This window comes from Capsicum annuum, unplaced genomic scaffold (assembly GCF_002878395.1).
Source record: "Capsicum annuum cultivar UCD-10X-F1 unplaced genomic scaffold, UCD10Xv1.1 ctg4806, whole genome shotgun sequence".
Lineage (NCBI taxonomy): Eukaryota > Viridiplantae > Streptophyta > Magnoliopsida > Solanales > Solanaceae > Capsicum > Capsicum annuum.
Window position 1 is genome coordinate 1,394,066 of NW_025855744.1, and position 4,751 is coordinate 1,398,816.

The window sequence follows — 4,751 nt, forward strand, 5'->3', positions numbered from 1 at the left end:
ACAAACTGATATGCTGGTATTTCTTGAGGTCGGCTGCTATTTTAAACTCTATCGAGTGCTACTTAGTGGTCTACTGTCTATCTCTCAATAATATCCCGAACTCTATCTTTAGGGAGATTGTCCATAGTTGCTTCTAACATCCTACTATATGATTGTAGGATCTTTTCTTAAATCAGTGGGGGTAAGGAATTGCCTCTACTCGTATACTAGGCATTCACTGGCATATTTCTAACTAATAACAAAAAGAAAAACCTGAAAAAAGCAACAACTTCAATCCATAAATTGACACCTTGCTCCCCGATAATGGCCCTAATTTCTTGATGACGTCTAAGCAACATCTCTTTTTATATTATGGAATGATCTTTATCAATATATAGTAACCCAAAAAAGGTTGGGGTCGAATCCCAAAGGAATACGTGGTTTGCATTTATCAGCAGTTGTAGTCTATAGGCAGTATTAAAAAGTAAATGAGGGGATTTAATTATAGTAATCTCCAGCAAGTAGCAATATTAACTCTTGTTGAAATCAGTTATGGGTGAACACTAAGATTGTGTTTCCCCCTAGCATCTTAATTCCATAGGCTTACGTGCATTGTTGAACCAACTCAATACCTTGCATGCAAAATCGATAAGCTATATACCTTCTACAATCTTTTGGACGAGCAGAAGGTTTTCACCCTTTTTACCTATTGAGTCTAAGTGTGTCACATTCCTAACAATTATCCTAGTCCCAGTTAACTATTATCTTTTGAGTCTTAAGTTATTAGATGAATGCTAATAATCATTCATACATACCGTTGTGCTATAACGGAAGTGAGTCTTTAGTTATTAGATGAATGCTAATAATCATTCACATTTACCCATGTGCTGCAATGGATCTACTATTAACTCCCTAAATTACTGTTGTCTTTATCTTTTCCTAGTTACTACCTCTTTGGTAGAGCAACTAGTAATATCTAGGTGGGGTCCTAAAATTTGCAACCTCTAAGACAACTATAATAATGAATATAAAGTAATGCATGCCATAGGAATTGGTTTCTCATCAACAATCGCACTTCCAGGGTTTCCACAACCCTAGTTATGGGTTTCAGCCGCTCATCATTATGAAGAAATTAATAATATTCATGTTAAAAGGAAAATATGAAATCACATTGATAAGATGAAAGAACACCCACAACCAAAAATTGAATAATCAAGAGAAGTCAATACAATGAAATCCCAAGATCAAAGATAGATCTTGAAATCAAAATAAGTTTCTAAGTGTTAAAAGTGTCGACCTCTACTAAAAAGTACATAAAGGATATATATTACAAGAGAAATCCATAAAAACTAAGCTCGGATGGAATAGGAGAAATTAGGGTCGGTGGCTACCTACTTCCCGTACCCGCAGTTTGGTGTCGGCTGCGGGTTATACCTGTGGTCTGCTTCAAGGTGCAGGTACCAACCACATATGGCAGATAGAAATTTTCCTACAAGCCAGCTCTCGATATTTTGTACTTCTGGTACTCGTTTTACATACCTAAGATCCATAGGTCCTACCCGCGGTCCATGGTCAACTTAGTAGGTTCGGGAGTCAGTTTATCATATCTTCTTCAATTCTCGAACATATTTTGATCATGATCAAGATGGAAAATATCCCAATCATCTATAATTGCTCCAAAAGTAACCAAAAACACATTTTTCCCTAACTTTACAAACTTATCATCCAAATCTTAGTTTTCTGTAAAACATACCCAAAACAGATCAAATCCAACAAAAAGCCTCTAAAACTTACATTATTTCCTCATTTTAAGCCTCAAAATTTCTATATTTCTATATCACATCAATATACTTAATCTATCTTATTTGCTTAGATGGGATTCAATCTAGTTAGATGAGTTGTTAACTTTTATATTGAAGCTTATGCTCATTTTAGCAAGTGATGTCAGGTGGTTGTACATTAGGGAAATTACTGTAGTTATGGTCCATTGCAGGTATCGCCCTGTATAGGAGGCTATGTAAGAAATTGAGAGTAAGATGCACGCCCAGTATTCTCAAATGTTTGAGACTTTAGATACATCCCAATCATTAGCTTTTGTGGATGAAAGTTTTGTAGTAGTGGATATTGTAACAACCCTTGAGGTTATTTTCCACAGTTCCACTTATTTTCACCATTAGAGCTAGCCTACATTTTCCTAAGTCATTTATGACATGTTGGGACTAATAGTTCAGCTACCGAGTAGTTCGTTTCGTTTTTAGAGATAATTTTCTATTCTGAAGTCTTTGCTAGTTCTAAATAGCCATCGGGCAAAAATTTTGATCAAAGGATCTCTTTTCTAATTTTAGCTCTTCCAACAGATCCAAAATGTCAATTTTATGCTAGGATGACTCCTGGTTTAGGTCTCGACGCACCCGAGCTTATTTTGACAAGGTTGGAGAGCTAAGAAAATGGTAAGTTAGGTGTGGGACCTAATTTTAATTGAAACAATCTCAGATGGAAATTTCAACTGTGCCATCAATTCTAAAACATTAAATTTGATAGGGTACCATAGTTCTTTTGCATATACGGGATTTCGTATGAATCTTGAGGGGTTGGCAGAGACTTGGAGAATTCCTAGTCTCAGCTGTACCGGTGCACTCACTAATAGTGAGCTTGGCAAGGCACCCGATGTCACGATCACAGTCCAATAAGTCATGATAGCAACTCGCCTTATATCCACTATAAGCTGAGATGCAATAGTAAGGTCACGATAGCAACTCCAGAACACTTGGAAAGGGTATAAATATTTCCTTTTTAGCCCTTTTTTCCTATTTATTATCCATTTGCAAGAGAATTAAACCCTATGTATTAGGGAAATCTTAGGATTAGAGCTTGTGGGTTATTTTGGGAGCTTGGATAACTATTATTTCATGATTTTCCTTCGAATTTGAGGTAAGATTCCTCCATTTCCATGGTTGATTTTCCCTTTTCTTCCCAAAAATCTCTAAAACTTGGTGTCTTGATTTTATCACTTATCTCAAATTTTACCTATTTTTTAAGGTAATCACTACTTGTGCATAGGGGAATATTGGGTTCATTTTAGAAATGCAATTTTCATAAATAGGACCCATATGAGATTTTTGAGTAATTTTGAACCCGAAGAACAATAGTACAATATGGGTATTATTGCTCTCTTTTTTATGAGTAGATTGTGATTTTGATAGCTTGGCACCTTGAGAAAACTTCTCGGGAGATAAAATCAATGATTTAGAAGATTTTTTGAGCTTTCTTCGATGTTTAGGAGGCTAGGTTTACCCCTTAATATATTGAGCTAATTCATAGTATATTTATGATATTCTGTTAGATTTGGGATGTGTTTTATGTGCTAGTGAGATAAATTGTAATACTTGGGTTAGTTGGACTGTTTAAGCTATCCAGATATCATAATTTAGGTGTAATTGATCTGGTGATTCATGTCTGAGGTAAATTCCTATATTAGGGTCAATTGAGACTTGTTTGACATCTAAAAATAGATTTAGATACCTTAGTCTAGTATGGGGTAGAAATTTGACTTGTGATAGATTTTGGGGATTTAGAAATGGGCCCTTTTTACCCACCTTAGGCCAAGATTTATGCTAGCTATTGAAAAAATTTTATGCACTTGTTGTACACATTGGAAATGCTTATTGAGGTAATATTGAGAAACTTGGGCCTTTGATTGTTATGATGGGTTTCCATTGAGAGTTCAAGCTTAGTGGTTATGCTATTGATCATGCTTATTGATTATGCTAGTGAGTAGTGATTATGTCACTGATCATGCTAGAGATTCTGCTGGTATATGATTACTGGTTTAAGTCTAACTATTGATTATACAATTACCAATTTGAGTCTGGGTATTGATGATGTATATATATACCCGATTTGAGTCCGAAGGATGATTAAGTTAGGGATTACTTACTTACCGATTCAAGTCTAACAAAATTTACTAGGATATTAATTATGATATAGATGACATGACCTTGAGGACTTTGGGGAGTAATAATTAAGAATGGGGATACTTGCAAAGTCTAAGAGTGAGAAAATAGTTATAATGAGGCATGATATGGATAAGATTCTAGTTGTACTCTGAGAGTTGGTAAATGATAGTGGTTCTAGTTATACTATCTTTGAGTGTACCCTCCATTCTTATAGGGGCTTAGGTTGGGTTATTTACTTTTCCACACTTACTAGCTTATGGGGTCCAATTTTGTAGTTTTAATTGTATGTGGTTTATGTTATCACTACAGTTTAGTTAATTATTGTGTATAGCAACATCAAAGTTATTTCAGGTTTGCTTCATTACATTGACTTAGTTATGTCATCTTGCATTTTATCATATTTATATTATAATTTTGCTCAGTCGATCAATGGTGCAGACTAGTACCCATAGTTTTGGTACTCATACTACACTTCGGTACATTTTTTGTGCAGATCTGAGTACTAGCTACTGTCGTTGATTTGATGATCGTGTTATGGCTGATTTAGAGATAAGGTGGGCTCTTGGAGTCAGATTCGACCCATTCCCTTCTATCTTATTTATGTCTAGTCTTTTGCTTTGATATAGAGTTTATTAATTATTTTGAACTTGGGTTGCATTTATAGTCTCTCTTGTACTGGCTCTACCATGTCGTGGGATGGTTATCTATATTGTTAGTTACCTCTTGTCTATTTCATTGGCTTTGCTTATTTATAAGTTGTAATTGTCTATTTTTGCCTCTTTTTGGGTATTTTCCACCAAGTTAGCCCACTGCAAA